The sequence below is a fragment of the Mustela erminea genome, chromosome 9 (genome assembly GCF_009829155.1).
Source record: "Mustela erminea isolate mMusErm1 chromosome 9, mMusErm1.Pri, whole genome shotgun sequence".
Classification (NCBI taxonomy): domain Eukaryota; kingdom Metazoa; phylum Chordata; class Mammalia; order Carnivora; family Mustelidae; genus Mustela; species Mustela erminea.
This window is the reverse complement of record NC_045622.1, coordinates 7,292,000-7,305,067: the sequence shown is the minus strand read 5'-3', so window position 1 is coordinate 7,305,067 and position 13,068 is coordinate 7,292,000. Positions and strand designations below refer to the sequence as shown.

Below are 13,068 nucleotides of genomic sequence, written 5' to 3'. Positions count from 1 at the left end.
AAAAAATCCCAACCTGGACTCTTGGATAGTTAATCATCACAACACAGTTTTCAACAATACACCCTTGTGTTTATGCTGTCAGGAATACTCGGTGACCCAACAAGAAATGATTACATTTTGTTGAACTCGCGTCTTACAGCAGGACTGATAACGAAACAAAAAACTAGTCTCTTGAGAAGAAACTAGTTCATACCCCTAAGACTCAGTGTCCAGTGAGAGAGATCACTTCCATAAATAAAGAGGCATGTCCTATTCTTGGCTTGGAAGACACACACTGTAAAGATGTCCCTTTTTTCTAAAACCAACCTACAAATTTATTACAGCCCAATAAAAACTCTAGTGGAATCTTTTTGGAACTTGGCAAAGCAGTTTTGGAGTTTGGAAGAATAAAAACATATAAGGAAGATCCAAACACAAGGACTTTCTGGAGGACTTTGGCAGTCATTGAAACTGCAGTATTTACCGCTGACATATACTGCTTTAGGGACAGGTAGATGATCGATCAAACAAAATGCTGAGCACAGGAGCAGATCCAAACAGGAACAGGATTTGGTTATAGCACGAAGTGGTGAAAAGAAATGTGTTACTCAGACCAGACATCATGGCTAGTCATTTGGGAAAAGAATAAAGCTGGATCCCTGCCTTGAACTTCCAATTGAAATAAGGATTTAAATGTTTTAAAAATCACAAAGCACTGAAAACTCTTTGATGAATGTTTTTATGATTTCTTAAGGGAAGGGGCCTTTAAGCCTGACACGAGCCTCCTCACTGCGAGTAGTCCTGGTGTGACAGATACGCCTCCTCCTCCTGCAGGAGCTGGGGGCCATAGGTCCTCTTCCAGCCCAAGCGTCATGGCTTTGAGGAGGGGTGTGGGGGGAACACCCCGTGACTTGCTGACGAGAGAAGAAACTGTTCAAGACTGGATCTTACCTGAGACACCCGCATTAGTACAGCTACTGCTGTGGGTCCACCCACATAGGGAGGGCCTTGAAGGACAATGGGCAGGAACATCTTCCCACGGTTAACACTCCAAGCAGTGCAGGGGAGGCTCGGTCAGTGGAGTATATGACTCTTGATCTCGGGTCATGAGATTCCTTCAAAAATGAATCGATTGTAAGAAAAGAAAAGAAAAACGGTATTCTTAAAAAACAAACAAAAAACTCTAAGGGCATCGTCTTGCCCACCTTCCTGGAAAGAGCAATGGCCTTAGAGTTTAGAATCCAGGGGGACAAAGGCTTCAGTCAAGGAACTCATTCACGATTCCCCTGAATTGGAAAATTAAGTTCTTATCTTGCCATTTTTTTTGGCACACAGAACAGAAAGTTCAAGTGTAGGCTCGGTGATTAATTCTGATTATAAAGGGAAGGAGAGGTACTGTAGCAAATAGTAATCCCCCGACACACCCCGTCATGATCCCACGGCAGTGTAACAAGCCAACAGGACATGCTTAGAACGCCACATAGCGGGGCACAGATCCCTTGGGAATGAAAATTTGGGTCACTCCAATGAGGAAAGAGCCCCGACCAGCTAAAAAACAGACAGAAGGCAAAAGATCAGTTTTGTTTTTTCAAGATAGTATGAATGTATTTTGGCTTGTGAATCCCAGGAAGTAGATTAACTAACACGTCCGTGTATTTCCATTTTAACCACAAAATCTGCTCGAGGTTCAAAGAGGAAGACCTTTTTTTTTTTTTTTTTTTTTTGGTTACGAGTGGTTCTGCAGGGGAATTCATACCACCTGCGACTTTTCATCTTGCTCTCTCTCTCCAACCTCGTTCAACCCCTGCCTCCGGGCCCCGAGAGCTCTCTCTCCTTGCCCCACAATACTTTGCTATGTGGCCTCTCAGTTGGCCACATGAGTTCCATCTTTATACACACATCTTGTGCTCGTACCCCCCTTCTCCTTCCGTGGCTGCTCATCTAGTACTGAGGTACTTCGGGGTTCAGCCCAGCAGGCCGCCTTGAAGCCTCGTGAGTAGATGCCCCATGGAACTAATGGCGTCCTTCCTACTTTGCTCAGAAGTACCTAGAACACCCTGTTGGCATTGTGGATTCGTGTTTGTCTCCGCTTACCAGATTTACCACTAAAACCCCAGGGTTTGGCACCAAGAAGAGCATATAGTAGGTGCTCAACGGTACTTGAGAAGTACATGGCTGAATAGTCAGTGTTGGGGCAGGCTGAGAATGAATAGGCTTCTAGCCCAGACTTTATTTATTTATTTATGTTTATGATTTTATTTATTTGTTTATTTGAGAGGAGGAGAGAGCAGAGGAGAAGGGCGGGGCCCGGCCAGGTTGCTCCAAGCTGAGTGCAAACCCCACCCAGGGCTCAGTGTCATAACCCTGAGATCATGACCTGTACCCAAACCAAGAGTTGGACGCTTAACCCACTGAGCCACCCAGGCACCCCTCAGCCACAGACTCTTAAATGGAACAAGTATTTCTCTAAATTGATTCTACCTTAAAGAACTAAAACTGAGATACTGAAGCACTTAGAAAGAGCCAGAATTCATTCTATTCTCTAGAGCATGTAAAATGTAACTATTTTTCAGACCCAATATTTAAGGGGGAAAGGTTAGGTTGGCTTCCGGGCCTGTGGGTCCAAAAAGACAACTGGTAAGAACCAGTTGGCCTTTTGCCAGCTTTGACTCTGACCACGTGCCTGTCCTCTCCTGGTTAAAGGGCAAGAAGAAGTTGTAGAAACACAACAGGGAACTCCAGTGCATTTTTCAGGATTGGCAGCTTCTGTGACCATGAAGTCTTGGAGGAGTTCCGTATTGTTGGTGTAGGTCACGGTTTGCGTCTGCATTCCAGACTTCCATCACTCAGTGATTGACTTCTTCCTCCCCCTAACATTTTCCCGAGGTCTGATAATCTGTTTGTAAACGCACTGTGTATTAAGAGCATGTACAGTTCTGGGAAAGCTCCACCTTCCTTCTTTCTTCTCAAAGGCGGTTTTTTCCAAGGGGCCTATTTTAACCCACCATCGTTGTTGGGGTGTACTGACCATGGCAGAAGTCTTGTGATTTCTCCAAGTGGTCCTTATTTTGCCCTGAGTGTATTTCAGTCATTTTTGTATCCGGTTGGCCTGTCTAATTTGAATGATGATTTCTGCCGGGCATGGGACTACTCACATCCAGCTTTCTGCTCGGGGTAGTGACTCACTGAGTCGGATTTTCATTCCACAAACTCAGAGCAAATTAGGTACCAATGGGGAGCTACATTAAAGCTTTTGGGATAGGAGAAGTGATTTTATGTACTAAAGGAGTAATTTACCAAATGTTCCTTAGTGATCTGAGAAAAAAAATTGCCGAGCTTCTTATAGCATTTGATTTGTTTCCAGGAAGTTAGTCAAAGGGAGGATCTGAGCTAATATGAATAAATGGATGATCTTAGATCTTACCAGTTCTCAAAGCACTGATGTGGCCTAATTCAGTGAGCATGTAAAGAAAATGTGCTCAAAGACACAGACCTGGCTCTCTGAACACTGAAATTTGCTCTGTTTTCCTCTCCGAGGAAAATAACCCAAGGAGAAATTCTGTTTGCCCCTCATGACTTCTCTCGGGGTTAGTTTTTTACTTTACACACCAAATGATAGTGAAAACGTGCACTTTTAATCTCACATTACCACACACCAGGCCTCTCTTGTCATCGTGTACTCCTGAAGCACGTTCGCCATTTTGAACTTAGAAAGTCAGTATTTGTCATGTTGAAAGAGGAGTCCTCTAATGGCTTCATCAGCCCTCCCCACCTCTTCACAATCACCGACAAATCTTCACACAGTCTACAGCGTTAGTGGAATCTCTAGTAATCAATTGCTTTACAATAATCTGAACAGAATGGGATCCACCACAAATATCTCTGGTGCTCACTGTGTGCCAGGCAGTGAGCCAAACACTGCAGATAAAATGGTGCCTGAAAGTGGCTTCATCCTTACGTTCATGAAATTTATACTCCAGCTGGAAAGATGGACATAACAAGTCTTCATATAATAAATGTCTGATCAAAACTCTCAAACATGTCTAATCAAAACTCTGAGAGTTTTGATCCCACTAAGAAACTGAATCCATTTGGATGGAGGTCAGTCTTACTGAGCTTCTCAAAAGTATTTGATATAGTTGATCACCCCCTCCTTTTATATACATTTCTTCAGTTGATTTCCAATTCCAGTTATACTCTAAAATTTGTAATCTCTAAATTCATTCATGAGTCCCACATTCAGTTACAACCCTGGTCATCTTTCTAAATTTGACACCCATATGTCTAACTGCCTACTCGGCATTCCTTCTCAGATGCATATTAGCATCTCAAACTAAACGTGCCCCAAACTGAATCCCCTTTTCTACTCCACACAAACCTACCTCTTCCCTAGTGCTCACTATTTTGCTAGACAGAACTCCTATTCATTCAGTGATTAGGCCAAAAATCTTGGAATTGTCCATAGCTTTCTTTTTCTTTCCTCCTCCTCATTCAACTTAACAAAAGCTCCTGTTGGATTTTCTTTCATCCTATAACACAGTTTCACCATCTCCCACTGCCCTCATCACCACTCTCTTACTCCAAGACACCATTTTCTATCATCTGGATCATTCTAGTGAATTCCCACCTGACCGCTTTGATTCCACTCTTGTTCTAGTCTCCGTACAGCAGTCAGAGAGAACCTTGTAAAACATAGGTCTGATTATATCATTTCCTTGTTTATATCCTTTTGATGGCTTCCCGTCACACTTGGGTAAAATCCCTACCACGGCATGTAAGGCTTTACGTGATCTGGTCTTTACCTGCCTCCCTGCTCACCTTCCCTCCTACTCTTCCAGGTATTCTGGAGTTTGCTCTGTACATTCCTACTTTGGGATCTCGGCATTTGCTTCCGTCCGCCTAGGATGTTGCTCACCTAGACATCACGATGGCTCTTTTCTTTAGTTCAGTTCATGCATGTCTCTGTTCAAATGTCAACTTTCAGAGAGGACTTTCCTTGTTATTAAATTGAACTACTCAAACAGCACTCCCTCCCCATCTCTTTCTGTCAACCCTCTTGACATACTTTGTTTTCTTTCTGGTTCTTATCACTCCCTCACTTTGTGTGTGTTGTGTGTGTGTGTGCGCACGCATGTGCGCATGTATATGTGCTTGTCGTGTGTGTATTTATTTTGTGTCTCTGTTAGGATGTAAGACTCAAAAGCACAGGAAGTTTTGTCTTATTCACTTTCGTATCCCCGCTGCCTGGAACGAGGAGTGTCTGGCACACTGGAGGGATTCTTCACATCTAGGTTGCATGAATGAGTGTAATGATGGTAAAAAGGCAAATTGCAGGGGATGATAAGGTAGCGTACGTGGGCAGAACACAGAGTGAGGCATCAGGGAACGAGGTGGATGCACATTCTGGAGAGCATTTCTAAACAGAAGAGGCCGCCGTGCTAGTGTGGATATCAGAGTTCTCTGATAGTCTCAAGACGGTCGCACACCCTCCTTCTGAGCTGACCCGCGGGGGGTAAACATAAAAGCTCTATTGAAGAGAAATGTTTTTCATGTATAATTTGGTTTTACTTTTTCCCAGAGAAATGTGACCAGCAGTATCCCATTTATCTGTGTGACAGATCTGGTAGGTAGTTGGACAAGAGAGATGAAAGGAGCGGGAGCGGAAAGCAATAATGGCAGTTTTGTCTCGGTGAAAAAGCCGTGAAACAGAGAGAAGTCTTGTGACATATCCGGCATGATAGCGGCCAACTAGACATGTCATTGATCCTCCTCATTTATTACCGATCTCTGCCTCCAGGCCCTGAGGTAGGGGCGGAGGGGGAGAGAAGCTTCTGCGTCTCTGTCCGGAGTGGATATGTTTCCTGTCTCCTCAGCCCAGACTACCACCTGCCATTTTCCTCACGACTCCCGCAGGTCTAAAGTGAGGCAAGCAGGAGAGGTTTAAGGAGAGAGAAGGTGCTCTAGATGTTGAATTGATAAATTAGTTGGTAAGAGAAAAGGGAGCAAGAAAGCAGGTTCTTCTGAGTGAATTCATGTGTACTCACGCCCAGGTACAAGTCCGTGATTTGGGCGTCTGTGAAGGAAAGGAACGCAGTTAATAGCATGAACAGAATTGAAATGTATGGAATTGGGACACAGTCACGTGGAGAATTACCTAAGTTTCTCAGCCTTCTGTGTTTTTAAACTTAGTGACCTCTCAACTATCAGATAGTTCATATTTATGTCAAAGTATCTTTTCTTAAAGACTATGAAGAAACTGTATTCGTCAGGTACAACTTTACTGACATATCAGATTTGATTGTGTCACTTCCGTTTTCCCCCTGCAGTCTGGGCACACGAGAAGGTCAGAAGGACCATATCAAACAGCACCATTCTGACTTGGCCCACAGCAGGCCTCCATTCCGTCTGTTCGGGGGAGGCCGTCCACAGATGTGATGCCTGTGGCTAGAGCACAACATCTCTCATTCCCCCTCTTTCCGCCTCTGATGTGCACCTTCAGTGGCCCTCTGTGAGCTTCTCTAGCTCAGTGTCCCTGTGACCGTGCCCTGTTTCACTCCCAGCCCTCCAAACCCTACTCTTCTCTGGACTCCTGCCCCCAAATTCTGAGGCACAGAATGTTCTGCTCTTTTTTTTCTGTAGCCTGCCAGTGTAGCGGGAGGCTGACTCGCAGGGCCTGGACATCCCATTTATGTCATAACACGGCCCAAAGACCCAGATGCTGTGTCCGAGAAGGTCACTCTGCCTCGCTTCCTACTCCTCAGGAAAGATGACAGGTTATGGAAGATAATGGTAAGTGGCTCCTGAAAAGCCTCTCCAAAACCTCCTGTCCATTTGTGCCTCTCATTCGACAGCCTGAAAGGCAGCATCCTTGCTTTCCATCTTTCCTTGCATCCAGAGAGGCCCTGCGACCCGGTTCTGGCCCATGGGGCACACCTGGGGCTGCTGGTCAAGGGAGAGGGGGTGATAAGAGAAATTCTCTCTTGAGTGTAGAATTGATGGCTAGACCTCCAGTGTCATCATGTAACCAGGAGAGAAAGGTCAAAAGAATCAAATACATCAACCTGACATCACCAACTTAGAGAACCAAGGCCAGCACTTCTTGTTAAGTGAGAAAAATAAGCTTCTGTCTTTCAAGTGTCTATAGGTGGTTTTCCTGTTGTTTACGGGTGAACGTAAGTACATGGGTGCTGCCTCACCACATCACAGCCCCCTTTACAGGCTTTGTAAGCAGAAGCTTAGGACCTCTTGGTCACCATGAAAGAGCTAAGATGTTTTTTTAACATAGGCTAATTGGAGGCTAGAGCTGAATTATTTAAGAAAAGGGAGGGATCTAATATGGGGAAAGATAAAGAGTCCCAAGATTAGGAAGAATGGGAAACCATTAGATCCTACAAAGAGTGGGGCCTCAAGTGGCTCCAACCCAGTGCCTCAGAGGGGCAGGACCTCAGAGGGGTGTTACCTGTGTTACCAAGTGCCGCAGTCCGGAGAGTGAAGATAGGATCGTCTATAGCTAAGTCTGTGGTTAATAAAGAAGTTCATCATAAAGGTATCTGTCTACCCATTGAATGCTTGGAGACAACTGAGGAGCAACTGAAAATGGCATCATGTAGTAGTAGAAGGAGTAAGTGTAGCTCTGGCAACTGTGTAGACTAAGGGCCAGGCCTCCTGGACCTACAGGTTCTTACATTTTTGTGCGATCTGATTGTCTGTGGAGAAGTGATGGGAATCATGCCTGACTATCATTAGACTTTCCATCTGCCCTCAAACATACAGAGGGGATTAAGCTAGACTTCATTTTTTTAACCTATGTCTTTATGTTTAAGTTAAGTTTCTTGTAGATAGTATATTCGTGGTATTCTTGGGTATTGTTTTTCTGTCTAATCTTTTCATTTTATCCAAGTAAATTTTGTGATTTTAATAAGTGTGTTTAGGCCATTTGCATTTAATGTAATTATGATTTGGGAATTAAAATTTGCCATTTGTAGTTGTTTTGTTCATTCCACTTTTGTTCATTCCATCTCTTTTTGCCTTCTTTTGGATTCCTTGAGTGTTGCATTTGGGGGAGCTTCATTTTAAAACTACTACAGACTTACTAGTTTTTACCTCCTCTTCAAAAAATGTTAGTGCTTACTCTAGGATTTAAATATGCATGTCTAATTCATAAGTGGCCACTTTCAAATACTGTTATAGGACTTCATATATTGTATAAGGGCCTTACAACAGTGTATTTCCAATTCTATTCTTCCATCCTTTGGGCTATAGTTAGCATACGTTGAACTTCCACATATGTTGCAAAAACAAAATATGTTGATACAACTGATCTTTGTTTTATATAATCAGTTATCTTTTAGAGAAGTTAAGATAAGGAAAAAAAAGATTTTTATATTTACCTTCACATATGCCAGAGGTCTTCATTTCTTTGTGCAGATCTGAGTACAAAATAGTATCTTTCTAAAGTCCATAAAAATATTTTCCTAAAATTGTATAAGGAAAACCTTACATCGTCCCAGAGACCGTTTGTCAAGGTCCGTAAAAGACAAGAATTGATATCCAAGTTGCTCCTTTTTAATGTGTGTATACATGAGCTGGCGCACTGCGTAGCTGACCATTTTTCCTCTTCGGAAGAGCTCTTTTGTATGGTCATAGTTGTGTATGTCTGTCAAAATATCTATATTCTGGCCTTTCCAAAGTTCAAACTTTAACTCTTTTGGACATGTCATTACTGTCACAAACTGAGTGTACAAATTACTCGGAACACGTATTTTGACTCTACTGCTTAGATCGCCATTTGTGGCCTATTTACATGTTGATGCCAAATTCCATTAAAATGACCTATGTGCTAAATTAAAAGTCAGTTAAACAAGGCAGAGTAATTTTAAAGTCCTGAAAGTCCCAAGATCTATTGTTAGATATTTAGCAACTGAGATATTTCAACATTATTCCCAAACTTATAACACTTGTTATGTGAACTGCCTCTAGAAAGTACGATACAAGGAGAATGCAGCGGTGTCTCTAATGGAGACCCAGAAATAGGTCCTTGTCAGCCTCGTGTTCCCTCATTCTTTGGCAGATGGCAGATTTGCTTCCTTGGAATATATTTGAGAGAGAAAGTAGCTCCTTACAGGCCATAATTGTTATGGTACAGTGTTTGCAAATATAGAATTCACATCCTTTTGCATTTATTTGGGTTTTGTGGTTTATTTTCGTGTTGCTTTTGTGTGTCTCCACATAAGTCATCAGTCTTACTTCAAAAGTAATAATATTTGTCAGAAAAGGTATCTATGTATTTTAAAATATCCATGTCCTGAATTAATGGTCCAAGGAGCTGTCCAGATTTAAAGTGAATTTTTATTTGTTTGTCTCCATTTTTGGGGATCTGTGTCAAAAAGGCCAGTGTCCTACACAGAGTTCTCAGATGGCCTGTGCTCCAAGTCCTAGCTCCTGAGCCCCGTCTCCAGTCTGATCCAGTCACGACTTCTGACGATGTCTTGCCCAGGCTTCGATCACAGAATACCGCCCACTGGGTGGCACATAAAAATTAAGCAGTTATTTCTCACAGTTCAGGAGGCTGGAGGTAGAAGGTGGGCGTGCCAGCGTGGCTCTGGAGGGAGTCCTCTTCTGGGTGGCCCACGGCTGCCTTCTCACTGTGTGGCAGGGCCGGGAGAGGAAGCAGATTTTCTCGTGAACTCTATGAGGGCACTGTTTCCACTCACGAGGGCTCCACACTTGGGACCTCATCTAATTCCAAGCAGCTCCCAAAGGCCCTACCTCCCAAGACCCTCACAGCAGGAAGCACATTTCGACACATGGTTGGGAGAAGGAGGACACAAACATCCGTCCATAACAACAACAAAAAGTGACTGGAGCCTAACAGGTCAGGGCTCAGGAGTCCAGTCACTTGTTTGTGTGTGGAAGGGGAGAGGTGCTGTGACTGCCCAGGTCTGGCCCCCACAAATGCCAGGGTTATCTACCCACGCTAGCCCAGTGCATGGGGAAGCTTCCAGCTGGTTCTTTCCATCCCACCCTGGGAGGGGGATACACCTCCTTTACCATCAAAAAATGCTTTTTTTTTTTTTTTTTAAAGATTTCACTTATTTATTTGACAGACAGAGATCACAAGTAGGCAGGGAGAGAGAGGAGGAAGCAGGCTCCCTGCTAACCAGAGAGCCCCATGCGGGGCTCGATCCCAGGACCCTGGGACCATGACCCAAGCCGAAGGCAGAGGTCCCAAACCACTGAGCCACCCAGGCAGCCCCAAAATGCTTTTTTGGTGATTGAAAAGGCACTTCTGTTTCCTATCAGATTTTATTTCCTATTAGGGAACGTTCTCAAATGTGGGATAAGCCAGAGGTTGTGGGGATGCGGATATGAAGTAAATGCTCAGTTCTCTCCATTCCCTCCCTCCTCCAAGCTGGCAAGTGGAGTCTGGGAGGCTTCTCGCGTCTCAGCCTCAGGTCCCAGACGTTCACTCCGTGCTGCGTTGGTTGACGCGCTGTGGGAGAGGAATGGCCGTCTGTGGGGAGTAGGAAAGAGGAGGAGAAAGTGATGTCTGTTCCTGAACGGGAAGAGGTTGGGAGTTTGTAGGACTATCTGGAGAGGGGGTGGCTCTGATCTAATGGCCCACGGTTATCCGCTGCCTGGACACTGGCTCTTTTCTTTTCTGAAGGTCCGGAATATCACCAGCCAGGGCCCTCCAGTCTGGCTCACTGTGACTCCGTTATTTCCCGACAGGCTTTTCTTCCTGATTTGATCCTGGGTCAAAAACATATGGCACAGGCCACACTGGCCCTCAGCTACCTGGCTTCAAGTCACCATCGTTATCTCCTGCCTCCACGGCTCATTGTCAATAAATACATATACAGACCATCTCAATAAACAAACTTGATTTGGATTTTCAACTTCAAAAAATTCATTTTCAAGAGCAGGACTAGGTCAGCCGTGCGGAAAGCCCCCGCTGACACTGACACAAATACGGAAAGGAGGATTAGGGTTGAAGTGAAGCAGTTTTTCTGGAGCCAGAATATTCTGGTTGCACACACATGTGTGGATGAAGGGCACAGTGTCTGGGAAGAGCCTGAGAATATGTTCTGAAGATTTGCGACCTTGGGTGATTGAAAGACAAAAAAGTATCTGGCCAGACCTGATTTACCGCCATTTACTGGGCAATTGGTCAGTGACACAGAAAAGAGTGTCACGGGGTTAGAGGACACAGAAGAAGCCAGCTTTGCTGAGTCTATAGACCCCTGCTCTTGCAGTCTCCACCCCTACCAACCGTCCCTCCGGCTCTCACTCCACCTCTGGCCCCGAGTGGACAGCAATGCTGGTTCCACCCACAAGTGTTCAGAATGGTGGGCTGTCCTCCAGATTAACCATGAAAGGGAATGCAAAGCCCCAAGCTCGGACTACTGAGTTCCCGCACAGACCTGTGATTCCTGTCTCTAACTACCAGTCCCTCGTCCCTCCTCATTTTCCAGCTCTCTGGGCCTCAGACAAGGTTGTTCACCTGTAAACCCCACAGAGCTGAACAGACCATTTACCTTGAACTTTGAGAAGAGCTTAGTCCCCAGCTCACAACCACCAGAAACAGCTCTGCCTGCAGATGGCAGGGGTCTCTCTCTACCCGCAGCAGTGTTCCCGTGGGAAGTGAGAGAAGGGCTCTCACAGCTCATGTCCAATTCTTGGAGTCACAGCCACTTTGTTGTAGCCTCTTACAGCTGCTGCATGTCCCATACTGATGAGGTCTGTTGTCCTTGGGCTGCAGCCACCTCAGCCGCTGTCGCTCCTGGAGTTATCACAAGGAGATGCTGTGTCACTCCCTGTCACATCAGCTCCGCCGGCTCCACAGTGATCACATCTGCCACCATCCCCTCGGCAGCAGTCCCCACCTGGCTCCGGCACAGACTGCGGTTCACCTTAGAGCCTCATCTCCCTTCACACAACAAAATAAATATTTTGTGAGCTAAAGGTGAAGTTTTAAAAAGTGAAGTACAGAAATAAATAAAAAGAGGGGTTTTGGTTAAATATGATAGACTGAGCAAAAGGAAAGACTTACTCCATTCCACCCACCTGCCAAAGACAGGTCTGTCACCAGGCTGCACTGTCATCTCTGCGGCCTTTGCTGTCTGTTGCCTGTTTTTTTCCCCAAATAATTGAGAAGTAGAATAACCTCCGTGTCCCTTTTCATTTTTTTAAAAATATTTGATTTATTTTACAAGTAGGCAGAGAGGCAGGCAGTGAGAGAGAGAAAAGAGGAAGCAGGCTCCCTGCTGAGCAGAGAGCCCAATGCGGGACTCGATCCCAGGACCCTGAGATCATGACCTGAGCCGAAGGCAGAGGCTTTAACCCACTGAGCCACCCAGGCGCCCCTGTGTCCCTTTTCTAAGAGGAAGGTGAGAGTGTTCAAGTTGGAGGGTTTTTCTCATACTGGATGATGACATTTCTGCATAGGGAACTATGATTTATTACAAGTAAATTATGTACTGGAAACACTTAGATCACAAATGAGGCAACTTGGAATAATAATTCTGATGAGAGGCTCTCTACTGCAAAGACACGTCATCTATTCGACTCTTCTGAAGCATGGGCTCTTCTCAGCTAACAAGATCTGAAGCAGTCTGCCCAGAGGGGAGAGGCTTGGTAAGTGGCGTTTCTTCACTGAACCCCTTCAGGAGGGGAGACAGGCTGAATAACACCCCAAGGCCCGGGCTCTGGTCAACACTAAAATTAATATTCTTTTCCTTAACATTTTAAAGACTTACTGAATGAAGAATAACTTCTAGAAGTCAGCTGGGGAGGAAAAAAGAAGAAACGAGAAAAGCTGATTGGAAACCCTTCGTGCTGAGGCCAGATTGTCAATGGATGGGCCTCAGCACAAGTAGGGGTGCCGCTGTGTCTCTGGGCAGCCCCCCCACATCAGCGGGTGGAAGTCCTGTGCTTAGAGCTGGTCAGTTTCACAGACTGGAAATCCTCCAGTCTCTGTCTGAAGGGTATATGATAAGCCTGCCTCTGCGAATTCTGGGCAATCCCACTAATTATTGTTGAGACTTCAACTTGACCCCCCCAAAACATGCCTTTTTCAGCATGTGGTGG

General features: G+C 45.0%; 1 long non-coding RNA gene across 2 annotated transcripts in view; it reads left to right on the top strand.

Annotated features, from left to right (window-relative positions):
• The window catches only part of LOC116598269, a 44,069-nt gene extending 32,535 nt beyond the window's left edge, over nucleotides 1-11,534 (top strand). For both annotated transcript variants that reach the window (XR_004289016.1, XR_004289017.1), the window contains 2 exons: nucleotides 6,619-6,768; nucleotides 10,711-11,534. This is a non-coding gene — a long non-coding RNA (uncharacterized LOC116598269). The remainder of the gene's footprint in view (nucleotides 1-6,618; nucleotides 6,769-10,710) is intronic.
• Nucleotides 11,535-13,068: the final 1,534 nt, after the last annotated feature.